Here is a 13,212-nt window from a genome sequence, read left to right as displayed (position 1 = left end):
GCCAACGTAAAAGCTACGATATTCATTTTTGCACTTTGCTCTCATTGTGGCAAACACAATGGAAAGCAGCGCACCTGTGAATCTATGTTAACTTTCATTTGCTACGAAACTTGTTCATAACACTTTCTTTGCGGTTGATAGAATTTTTGGTTATTTAGCATCTCCTAGAGTCAGTATAACTTGCGGAGGAGAACAGATTCTCCTCGACTACAGTAAGGCACGCTGGACGGAAGAAACTTCAGAATGCGAGGCCAGTGCTGTTTTCGCTCATATTGTCTATGCTCGATGTGGTGAAAAATTGTGATGCCCAAAGAAAAGCGCGCCTCTACCATTTTGGGTAAATGAAGCAGTTTTCGGTCCATTGCAAAACGCCTACGAGGTAAGCATTTGTATTTAGTGCAGCTTAATGGACCTGCACGGTCTCTACGCATTCACCATCATGGCCATCAGTGCTGGCTCTGACAGTCCCAGGGTAATAGTTGTAGCACGCACAAGCACCAAAGGAAGCGGCCGTGAAAGCTGCGCCACTGTATATCACGGTTAAGGCTTTGTTCACACTTTCGTAATGGCAGAAGAGCGAAAACGTATAGGAGCGCGGCAATTGTTTTCTGCGCTTGACCACGCCGTTAAAGCTCCTTCAGCCACCGCCTCCGCTTCCGCTACTTCTCTACCTATAGTTCTATGAGCACGTGCAACTACTACATGCATATTTCCCTCTATTCTACGAATTTTTATCCCTATCGCATTTTGCTTACGCTTCTCCCTATCGCATTTTGCTTAAATAATTTTGTCCTCTTTAACATCTTGTGTTTTGATGCACCAACAAATATGTGGACACCAACGTGCGGCGGAGTATGTGCCTGGTTCTACAATGCCAGATATGTTGGGACACGCAATCGCGCTACTGCTGCTGTATTTTCTGATTACATCGTCTAAATATTGGCACTACCATTTGTTCTCACCATAAACGGCGCATTTTATTCTTTCATGGTAGGTTGTAGCAGTGGCAAGTATAGACCGCTCTCCTTCCTGCTTGCTGGGTCACGTAGCACGTAGTCGTTTTTTTAACAGCTAGCAGCCAGCCAACAATCCTTCGCTTCTATGTGTGTCCGATATTCTACCAATTAAGCTACGGCAGCGGTCATCCCTCGTCCGCTTTAGAGGGTACATATGGGTCATCGCTTATACTTTCTTTGGCGTGTTTGTCTGTTAGTTGTCATTAATATTGTGTCTAACGAAGAAATAAACGCACCCTTAAAATTCCCCTCTTTCGTTCATTCATAGCAATGGTCTCGTTCTGGGAGACTCCAAGCCTACATGTAGTATGCGAGGGGATATTGGCCGGCTGTTGCTCGCAAAACAAAAAAAAGGAGATTGCGTATTACATGACGCCAGCACGACGAGGGGATGGCCGCTGCCGGAGCTCAATTGTTGGAGCATGGAACGCGTTATTCGAAGGTTGCAGGTTCGGTGCCTGCCTGCGGCAAGTTATCTTTTCGTGCACTTTAATTTCTTCACATCTATGTCAGACTTACTATAAACAGCATTCGTAGAATTTGCTTGGCTTCATTGTCTGTTAGTTGTCAATATTATTGTGTCTAACAAAAAAAAATGATCCTTTAAAATTCGCATTTCGTTAATACCTTCATTATAGCGGTTTTGAACGCTGCAAGTTAGTCTTCATCTAATGCGCTATTTTCATACTTTACAGAATGTTAACAGAGGAGGCAATGGCGTATATGTACTCCTGTGGGCCACATACAACGATGACCCAGTTGCACTGGGCAATCAGTTTAAGTGTGTCATAACATATAACACGAAGCGGAATGCTCTAGATCACACTTTAAGATCTCATTTCAAATTTAGGAACAGCCAAAGTGGAACTACATAGTAAGTGCCTAAAAACGCAATGACTAGAAATAAGTCTATTTGTACTCAATGAGCAAAAAATATGCACTTGTAGTTAGTGTCTTACCGGTGGCAGACCTAACTTGAGCTTCATTGGCTTAAATTGAATTACCTCTACTCAATTGTTCATTGTGTTTCAAGTTATTAATATGCCTTAAAGCTTGAGACAGGTATAACATATCATGTTTCTATTGTGATACGTGCCAAGAGGCAGCGCGAGAACCTGGCGAATAGAAACTTAATCAATAGCGGAAGGGACCTTACTTTTTCGAGTTGGTGAATCTCCATGTTCAGTGTCTTAAAATATAAACTTTGCGAATGCTAGCAAAATGTGCTCCTTACATATAGGAAAGCAACAATTACATCGTAGATACGTTAGAGTACTTTCACAATCAGAGAATTATTCCAGACTATAATTTTGACAATGGTGACAGAAACTCATGAATTCAGGCAATTGCGGTAACGAGATGGTTCAAAGGAAGGGGTGTTTTACATGGGAGCACAGCGATCGATTAATTAAGTAGCTGAAAAAATTCCACGCAGATTCGACGCAATTTGCGAATCCGTTTTATGCAAAACACTCGGCGAGTTGCGGGATAAGCGGCAATTTTTGGGCTTTGAGCTAAGTTTTTGTGCGAATTTAGTTGCCGTGTGCATGTCGTGGGCTTACCGGGCAGGTCCGCTACACTGGCAAGTAAATGGTATCACTTTCCGAAATAAGATAAGCAATAACATTACAGCACATAGGCCACTTTTGACGAAAGAAAGTCTAAGCAGTGTACGTTCGCCTACTCGTGTGGGGACGAGAAACGCTAGACTAGAGCTTGTTCAGTGAAGCAGTACGTAGGTAAAGATTCTTACATTTTTAAAAAGCGGATAGCCGGCAGTGTAAACTCAATTTATTTTAGACAAAAACCACCCTTTTAAATGATCTTAGGCAACCGTTAATGCGATGCATTTATTGATGATTTGCCAGCAGAACAGAGTGATATTGTCCTTCACGTCATCTTTCGTGTGACATCTTCTACCAGCTGCGGAAAGTCGTCGCCGGGCGGGAAGCACTTCGCGTTGAGGCGCATGATGCCGTCGTCGTGGGCTCTTTAGATTGCCGGCAGAGTGATCTGATTAACGATTCCCCCGTGCGGTGTAATGGGCATCGTTTCGGCTGTGGCACATTGGACGATGAAACCTCTTCGGCGGGCTCGATCGGGAAGATTGTCGCATCGTCGAACGCGACGTCGACTTTGGCCACCCAACGTCAGTCTGAGCGTAGAATCAAATAGGTGGTGGCGGGTATCTACGTAACCACGCCGTCTCTTAGTCCCACATTCGTGGCACTCAAAATTGAGTCAAGCGTCACAGCTCGAGCAGTACGTATGCTGCGTTTAAGCACTTGGGTTTCCTCGTGCGAGACCCAGGCGTGCGTGCATGCGCACGTCATCACTCAAGGCACTCGCGCTCACGATGGATGTGTTGACGCCAATGTCAATGCATACAGGGACGGGCTGGTTATTGACAGAGCTGGACGCGATTGGTAGTGTGCCGCCCATCGAATGCAAAAAAACTGTTCACTTGTCTTGGTGATGTAGACCCTGTTCCGCGGCTCCTGCCGTCACACTTATCACATCTCTCGTCCAATTTCATGGTTGCTAGCGTTTCCGGCTTGCTGCAATCAGGGGAGAGATTAGAAATTTCACCACAAGCGGAGGTGGTTCGTGGGAGAAAAATCCCTGCGCATGTGCTCTGCCGGCTCGGTTCTAGAACTTCGGCCTGGTACACGGTGGTGTGAACCCTGATCACGGCAGGCTGTTGACGGTGATGGTGTCGTGTCGACAATGGCACGCACGGTCATCCGACGTCTCGCGTCAAGCACAGCCCCTAAGCCGTTCAGTTCCGTCACGCTGCCGCAGAGTTGTGCTACAGTGGGTTCGTCCAGGTGTCGTCATCGATGCCGCTCAGGATGAGGGAAATGCGCTCTTCGTCTGCTAGACCGTACGGCATCTTGTAGAGAATGGTGTTCTTGGAATACATCTACTCTGCAATGGTTTAGTGACTGAAAGCGTCGTCTGGTCTGCAGCTCGAAGAAATACAGCATCATCAGCTTCCATTTGCATTTTTTAGTGAGCGCTTTATTTCATTGCTCATAGGTGCATCGGGAGCCGTAAGAGCTGTTTCAGTCTTTACCAAATGCCTTGAGGCGGTTCGCTGCTTTCACCAGCGCAAACGATTACGTCTAGTGGGCCAGTGTTGCTATCCTCTCCACTTGCGCAATCCATTCTTGGGCACTTTCTCCCGTCAGAGGTGGTAATCGAGGATGACGTGTCCCTTGTGGCAAGGATCTGGATTGGGTTAGTCGTCGATGGACTTCTTGACAGCGAGTTAGCGAACAGAACTTGCGTGCTCACAAGCGCGCCGACGATCTGGGTCATAGAAGGTTCCGTGTCTGTGTTGGGACAGTCGTGCGTTAGAACTATCATGGAGGCGTGGCGTTGGGAGCATTGTTTGGCATGACTGCGTCGAATCCGACGTTGTCGTAGCGTCAGCGGGAGCGTAACGATGCAGCTTGTATTGTCTACACGTGAGTCGTTGCACGGGCGTTGGAGCGTTGAGGATGGCGTTGCATGGAGCTTTACAGATGTCACTGGGGGTCGCACGGTTGTGTTGTGCTCGCAGACTGTTTAACCTAGCACGAAGCCATGCTTTGTCGGTGGACAGCGTCTCTGATGCACCTGCCTGTCGTCATTATTGGCAACCTGGTCTTTCGTTGACGTATCCGTCGGCTCGAAGGCTCGGGGACTGCTGTTGCGTCGGATGCGTCGTTCGTTGAGCTCATCCTTGCATCCGGAGCATTGTAGTCAGCGACCGCTCAGCTCGTCAACCAGATGTTTCTTTGTTACGTTGGCCATCATGTTGCTATTGAGAGACGTAAGCCGGTTTTCGACGATGGTGGCCTCCGAGTCTGAATGCGATGCCGGGCGTGGTGTCTTCGCGTCTCGTGGTTCGTCCTCCCCTGTGACCCAGTCGATTCTGTTCCTCGCGGCTGCTCCATGTCAGCGGTGACCAAAGGAAGTACGTTGGGATTGGAATCTTGAGAAATGAGAACTCTGTTCAAACTGAATTTACAATTAGATTATGATTACGTGAGAAAGTGGTGAAAGTTTGCTCTTTCACGGAGCTTGTTTTCCTCTGTGTCCTACGCTGTCATTAGCTCGAGACTTCCTCCCTGTTCAAAGGCATTTGTTCCCCCATCCAGCCCTCCGCGGTGACCCTCGCCCACGGTTGCGCATTCTCCGCCAGAGAGCGTGTCAAGAAAAACGTCGGCGAGCTGCGGGTGGCGTGGGAAAGCTCCGCTGAGCAGCTGGGAATAACAACGTCGTCTAACGTAGATGACATTCTGTACCACGTGGGTGCTTGCTAGGTTTCCTTCCTACAGGTTTTTCGGCGTTTGTCTGCTACATGAAAATTACCATCTAGAACAAACGGTATGTATTTCTGTTATTCACCCACGCAAGGTGCCTTATAAAGCTAACAATGTACGTAAGCGTTGTAATCACCAGAGATGAAGTAGGTTTGTCTCACGTACGGTGCATAATCGCATACCACGGGCCATGATATGAGAATATGTGCCACATATGACTTGAAGAAAGTGTTTATGACATACTGGACATGCATGACATGGAGTTCATATCAAGACCTGTCGGTCGTTTTTTTTTTCATGCACTGGCGCCATCCTATGCAAACTGTGGTACACTGCGAGCTATGCATGCGAACCCGAGACCACACGTACGTAAGCGGCTGGAGAGATAGATAGATAGATAGATAGATAGATAGATAGATAGATAGATAGATAGATAGATAGATAGATAGATAGATAGATAGATAGATAGATAGATAGATAGATAGATAGATAGATAGATAGATAGATAGATAGATAGATAGATAGATAGATGCAATCGAATTACCTTTGGGCCGCTATCAATAGATCCACATTTAAAATCTGCTGAATAAAACTACGTCTAGTGGCCATACATAACAACGAGATGGCGTTAGACTCTGCACACACGATAGCATTGTCGGTGCCAACACTTTGACCGATACCTAATGAAGTGGACGTGTACACAACTGCCGTGATAGCACATTGGTTGCACCATCGAACGCATAACAGGAATGTTCCGGTTTGTTTCCGCATCGGCTCAAGGTGGTCGTTTTGTCCAGTCTCAATTCCTCTTATATATTGATTTTTACCCTTCGATTAAAAACGACGAGAACCGCCTCCTGTACTTTAGTTGGCATAATTATACATTTGCTCCGCATAGAAATAGGCTTCGCAAAAGAAGTAATAACAAAGAAAACAAAAGTAAGATTAGGTGTTTATTCACCTAGAATATACCATTCTTAGAAAGCACAGGCGCCGTTCTTCTGCCTAAATTTGCAAAGAGAGAGCAACTTTTCAATTCATCAGATATTGTTGACATATTATCTTTATTTTATTTCCAGTAGGAAAACCAGAATATTGGTTAAGGCCGTTAAATATTTGGGTTATCGCAATATCAGGAATGCCTTACAGTTGGAGCAAGGTAAGTAACACCATATCATCGTAAATAAAGCTATGATAAGGATACACACTATTTGAGACAACATAGAAGAGAACGTCACAATCTTCATAACAGAGAGACACAGCTAACAAAGAGATGGCATGGCCTGGTGTCGACTCAGGGAGAACAGCTGCTCACACAGCGTTGATCGCCCGCGAATGCAAAATGATCAAAGTACACAGGTTCACAATCCAAAAGCTATGTCAGCGAACACAGCGATAGCTCATCATCTCCGGGATATTGAGTGCCGGTAAATATTCTGCTTGCTGTCGCTAAATTGCCACGTCGTTCTGACTGATCACCCTTCGTGCCGCTGCAGCGGTGGTCACCTCTTGGAAGGATGTAATTTTTTAGGCAAACGCGCGAATTGGGGTCTACTAGCGCAACTACTAGCGCAACCTTACTAGTGGCGAGGCATGCCGCGAAAAAAAGCTAAAGATGTATTCAATTAACCAAGAAGAGCTTTAGCAATTTACGTGCATGAAAATCAGAAACATTGGTTGCAAGCACAAAGACGTGAGATAAAGTTTGTAAGGTTTATCGAGGCCTGGGTTTGGGAGGCCTCCGCATTTTAAGCGGTCGACAAACATAATACATTCCTTTCCCCACCAAAATCTACTCCTTGAAACTATTACGTACATTTTTATGATGCTAGCCCTTAGGAGCCTTAGCTTCCTTGTACTGCACCCCAGCTTCCCCACCGACTAATATTGTCGATAAAAACATAAGCAAAAATTTCAAAAAAGAACAGAAAAGGAGGTTTTAAGGGTTGTATGTGATAGTCGCGGTAGTGATAGATGTGATAGATGTGATGTACGCTACGTAAGACACGTCGAATATTTTATTAATATTAATTAATGATTTAGGTGGGCAGTGTAAAGCCCATTGCGACGTTTCCAATAGAACTACACTAAGGGCTGCGCTATTCAAGTACTTAGTTGCAAATTAAAGTCACATAACTTTTTTTAACAAGCTCTCGCTGCATTCTTAGGCAAAAGAACTCCAAGTCGCCTTCAGCTGAGTATACTGCAAGCGTTTTCCATATTGCTAGAAAGCGTCTATCGTAACAGTGGTTACAGTTGGATATTTTTGAACGGCGCAGTTGGTAGGTCTGGGTTTGACAACATATGAATGTCTACGCTACCACACTCTGGTTCCCAGATACACCTACAGATGGCGTAGCTGTGCCGGTCACGGACAAATGGTAGCCGTAAAGTCAAACGGGCATGAGCGGCTTGAGCGCGAGAAAGTGATCCCTCAAAAACTGGTCCCTAAATACACCGATACATTGCATAACTGTGTCGGTCGTGAACGAAGCGGTAATCACTACAGAAATACATAAGAACCGCAGATCCGCTGTTTATGCAGATTTCACTCAGGGTAGAACTGGGGTGAATATTTCACACCAAGGCACTTGAAAAACGCTTTCGTACAAGCATTGAATACATGAGAAGCCAATGATATTATCAGCTAGCAGCATTTTAGTAGCACACAACTTCACAACAACTGATGTTTATTCACTGGCATCAATCCTTGCAGATGGAAAGAAATTTACAAATGTCTTGATTTTTTCAAACGGACGGAACTGCGACGTATTTTTCGTACCCAAACACGGAAATGGTAAAGAACGTTCATCCTGTTTTTGTTTACTCTAAGAATACAAGGAAGCTATTGTAACCCCCCCCCCCCAAAAAAAAAAAGAAACGTTATTGTTTCACATTTCTGGTGTGTTTTAGTGATCTCTCATTCATAATTAATTTTTTTAAATTTGAGGGCAATTTTACTGGCTATATGGGTTGATTCTTGGTGATATCAGAATGCTGAATTGATTTAGCTCAGTCATTTCTCAACCGTATAGTACCCCATTAGAAATATTCAGTTAAAGAGATGAGCCGCAGCAGGTCGCAGCTTTTATTTGGCAGCAGTCCAAATTGCCACACGCGCTCCTTTGTGTCTATTTTTTATGTTACCGGCACAGTACACGCGTAACTACTGCTTTACACAAACAGTGCCCAAATAACTAGAAACCTTCCAGATTATTTTAGCACCTTCTGATGTGATTACGCGCACAACACGAACATTAGAATTTATTCTGGTACTTCGGCGGCCACCGGCGATAACAGCGGAATCTTCGATAACACATGTATAAGTGCCGAAGCGCTCTACCGCTTGGCAGATTACTCGATGGCCGACGAATGTTGTCGCCGCTATCAGTGCTTAGCTTGTATCACTTGTATTTTAAGTTTCCACTTACCGGGCACAGGTTTGCCGAAATAATAGTTTGTGCATCTGCATGGGAGTTTCTTCCTTTTTTTTGCAGGATGCGAACTATGGGTCCGAGAAGATTGGGTGAAAAAGTTACCATTGTGTTGTCTATTTATTTACAAAATGTGTGCCCTAGGAAAACCGACATATACGATTTATACTGCAGAAGAATGCGGCAAAAAGCAGGGTGCTGCTGCCGTTTCGCAGCGGGAGTAGTCTCGTGTATATATAGTCACTGCAGTGATAACACCATTATTATTGTGGAAAAGATCACTTCATCTTTATCGTGAACCTGGTACTCATGATTTGAATAATAAAATTTTATCATCATAATACGCAACTAAGAAAAATGTACCCATGCTCGTGCGCATAAGCAGTTTTCCTAGTTTTATAATTATGCGTCCTTCTAATAACAACAGCGGCAGACAGCTGTAATCATTACTAAGCACAGCTTTCTATCTAAATAGGCTGAGTCGGCACCTATAAGGAGTCTAAATTTTACTATTAGAGGAGAGCTCCTCTAACTTTAAATAGGAACTTAAAAAATTGTCTTACTTATACACAGCTGCTGGCAAAATTACAGGCAGATTTTTTTTCTTGCTCAAAACGCACGGAAGAGGCAGCTGTACTATCCCCACTCACCCACCATACAGACGCACAAGAGCATCAGGGGCCACAGGACAACGCATCAATGTTCAATTTTGTGATTCACCCCCCCCCCCCCTCCCCCCGCGACTGCTTCCTACGTATTCGCACACGTCACTCGTTTTCGGCCCCTGCATTACAATAAAATTGAGAGCAACCCTGCCAACAAATTTCTAAAATTGTCGCGCCATCTCCTAGAGAAGTTATCAAGTACGTTTATGTTCTTTAACACAAAAACAATTTCTCCAAAATTCACGGCTTGGTGAGAGACCTCAGCGCACACGTTTCTCCTAAACACTGAATATGTGCCTCGAAACCGGGGTGGTGCTTCTTTAAATACAACGTTTAGGTAATATGACTGGAGCCCCGTGGATGTCTGGCTGGAAGTCCGAACCAACACGAACGTTTCATGAAAGACGCCCTTCTCTGTCAGAAATCTGTACGAATTCCACTGTAGCTTTGTGCTGGAAACGGGTGGATGTTATATCTCTTTTCTTTCTTTTTTATATTTAAAGAGAAGTAGCAATACCAATATCCATTCAACATCTCTACTATGTGATTATGCGAAAACTTCGTTTAAAGTAGCGAGTCAGGCGTTTTCTTTCGTTGATCATGCGACATTCGTACCGCAACGCAGGTGACATACACCAGACCCAAGAGAAATTAGGCTTAACAACCTTGGGCTTCATGTCACAATTATCCTAATTTGAAATATAAGTACAATAGGACGTGGTATTACTTAGTTAAAAATAAACCATTCCGGCTGTTAGAGTTGACCAATCGCATTGGTAGGCTTTGCGAGCAGCGAGTAAATTGAACACCTTCCCTGTGCGGTTACATTCTCTGTTCTTGTGCATCGTGGTGGCAAAAGGCAAGAACACTGCTTGCAGAATCTCAGTTTGGTGATAATAACTTCGTATATCAATTCGCACGGTCATAGAAGTCAGTTCTTCAGCCACTCTCGCCCTCTATTTGCAAACCGCATCAGGAGGCTGCAGCTCAGGTTATGGTCTGACGACGAGCGGACGATCTCCGTCGATTCATAGCGACATTATCCGTCTGTCTTCAATCTAAATGTCAGTTGTGGCTCGCAGCTTTTATATTTATCATTTAAATAAATGTTTACAAAATAGAGGACACGTAAGAACTTATGAGTTGTCAATGCTAAAGCGCTGATGCGCAGTTGAACGCTGGGGCAGCCAGGCAGCAAAAGCATGCTATTCCAACGCCGCATGCAACCGACGTCCTGCTCGAGGAGACACAGAGAATGCAGCAGCGGCCATCGAGGCTTGTGGGAACAAGCAGAAGTAAAGCCAACAGGGGTCGAGAGAGACAAAGATACCAGTCACGTACAACTACTCGTAACTGCTAGCCATGCTAGTTCGATGTTACCGCTTTTGTTCATGCCACGCGTGTACGGGGGGGGGGGGGTGAGTTCTCCAAACTAGTTTCGACCACTCGAGGCTCTTTGAAATGCCCCTATATATTAGCACACGGGTCACCAGTGCATTAGGGTCTAAATATTCGCGAAAATATAGCACGCGCAATAACATTCGAACGCAAGCTGTGATGGCTTTCTTTGACGAACGCTAAAGGGGTATTGCGGATAAAGAAAGCAATAAAGGTGCAAAAAGCGTCGCGAGCCTACTCAAGCTATGGAGTTTAAAGCGCACCAAGACAGTAGTTTGCGACTATGGTCCTGCTTTCCAGAGTGCCAAGCTAACAAGATGGGCTATTTAGCGAAAATTAGTTAATAAATATTCTTCTCCACAACAACCTCCAAACTGAGGATTAGCAGAACGTGAGTTTGCAGGTGACTGCAAACGCTGCCCCAAGGTTGATGTGAAAGACCATAACCGAACGTACGCTACTGGTTCAGAGTGCAGTACTCATTTGGCTACCTGGTTCCTCGTCCGTGGTCCCTTCCTATCGTGAACTAGGCCTGTTAGAAAATCTCAAACATACTAAGGTCAAGTAGGTGTCGAAGAAGAATTCTACAGACACAGGATAAGCAGAAATAATGAAGCAGCAACGGCGAGGAACCAAACATACAGCCCGACGAATATGTCCTTGAATGAAATGGAGTTGCACCTTCAAATTCGAAACATTATCGGCTATTACAAGTTGGTGAGGAAACATTATAGCACGGCCTAGTGTAGAACATGAGGTAGAAAGAGTTGGCTCAAAGGGACTGGGCCTCTAATGGCAACGTTTCTGCTCTTACACCAGAAGGTGTCATCATACAAGCCTCAAGAGGGAAGTTTTATGCGCAGGTCGCATGACATAATATGAAGTGGAATAGAGGGAGAAGTTGTGATGAAGAAGTGTTGAAAATGGTTGGTGATACCCGTGTAATTGTGATTACGTGTTTTGTGGGCTCCTAGAGGAATGGCTGCATTATCAGTTCCGGATTGCGCCATTTCCAAGGTGGACTCGACATAGGTGGCAGGCGTCGCACGTTTTTCCTCCATGGTGTCGAAGCAAGGCAGGCTGATATTGTGAACGTTGTGATGCTTTGTTCTTCGAATGTTCGTGTTTCGAGAGCATCATATAAAATTAAAGTGTAGAATTTACAGCTTCTAAGGAAGAGGCGATGACGCGCATATGAGTCATTGCGCATGAACGCTTTCGAAAGAAAGGCACAACGAGAAGTAACAGCCCCTACAGATGCTGAGTGAGATAAAAGGCGAGAGTGTAAGCAGGTAATGAGAAACACAGGAACAGCAAGGAATACTTGTTTTGTCTTCAGTGTTTTCAAACACACCATTTGCAGCAAAACATGCGCAGTGCGGTATCGATCATACTGTGCGCACATTTTCATGTACTTTTTTTCTAAATGACGCTTCGAACAAAAACAGTACAAATCCAGCAGGAATTCACTACAAATTCTGCAAACTCTACAATTCCCTGCAGAAATTTGTGACTTTGTTTTGTACATATTGCAGCAACTGTTTTTATTCAAGCTTTCTGAACACTTCAAGCGATAAAAACTTTATCGCTGATACACAATTTTCTTCCGTGAAAAGATTACACACAATTCACACTAAAATATGCCATTAATGCTAAGTGAACAAGATCCGAAACAGACGCAGTCTTTTTCTTGGGATATCAACTATATGAACACTGTCGGCGGATATTTGCCGTCTCCGTTATCCCGTATATATATATTATATATATATATATATATATATATATATATATATATATATATTTATATTGTAATATATATATATATATATATTATATATATATATATATATATATATATTATATATACACCGCGAGTACACCGGTTCCTCAAGCCAGCCAGAGGAAAAGTATATATGTATATATATATTGTAATGAACAGAGACGGACACAGCACCCCTTCCTGGGCCAGCTGTTCTATTGTCTCCCTCTTCCTCTTCGCGCTCCAGCCCGTGCCCCGCAGCTGCCGTGCCGCTCTTCATTACAATATATATATATATATATATATATATATATATATATATATATATATATATATATAAAGGAAAGAAGTGTTAATTTCAAGGGCTCGTTTTCTTTGTTATACACAATATTAATGAGAACTAACAGACAATAATGCCAAGGAAAGTAGAGGGGATGTTTTTAGTAATAAATGTAAGGTAATTGTGAAGAAAGAAAAGTGGACGAAAAGATAGCTTGCCGCGGGCAGGGACCGAACCTGCGACCTTCGAAGAACGCGTCCGATGCTCTACCAACTGAGCTACCGCGGCGGCCATCCCCCCGTCCACTTTATAGGGTATATGTGTGCATTAACGTGGGAGCGTCAGTCAGC

General features: G+C 44.2%; 1 long non-coding RNA gene across 1 annotated transcript; it reads left to right on the top strand.

Annotated features, from left to right (window-relative positions):
• Positions 1–215: 215 nt before the first annotated feature.
• LOC119402731 (uncharacterized) lies at positions 216–9,119 on the top strand. The gene is made up of 5 exons (XR_005185904.2): positions 216–379; positions 1,712–1,890; positions 6,406–6,485; positions 8,043–8,123; positions 8,824–9,119. It is a non-coding gene; the product is annotated as an uncharacterized LOC119402731 (long non-coding RNA).
• The last annotated feature ends 4,093 nt before the right edge of the window (positions 9,120–13,212 follow it).

The sequence above is a fragment of the Rhipicephalus sanguineus genome, chromosome 8 (assembly GCF_013339695.2).
Source record: "Rhipicephalus sanguineus isolate Rsan-2018 chromosome 8, BIME_Rsan_1.4, whole genome shotgun sequence".
Taxonomy (NCBI): Eukaryota; Metazoa; Arthropoda; class Arachnida; order Ixodida; family Ixodidae; genus Rhipicephalus; species Rhipicephalus sanguineus.
The sequence above is the reverse complement of the archived record's forward strand: the minus strand, read 5'-3'. Positions and strand labels throughout refer to the sequence as shown.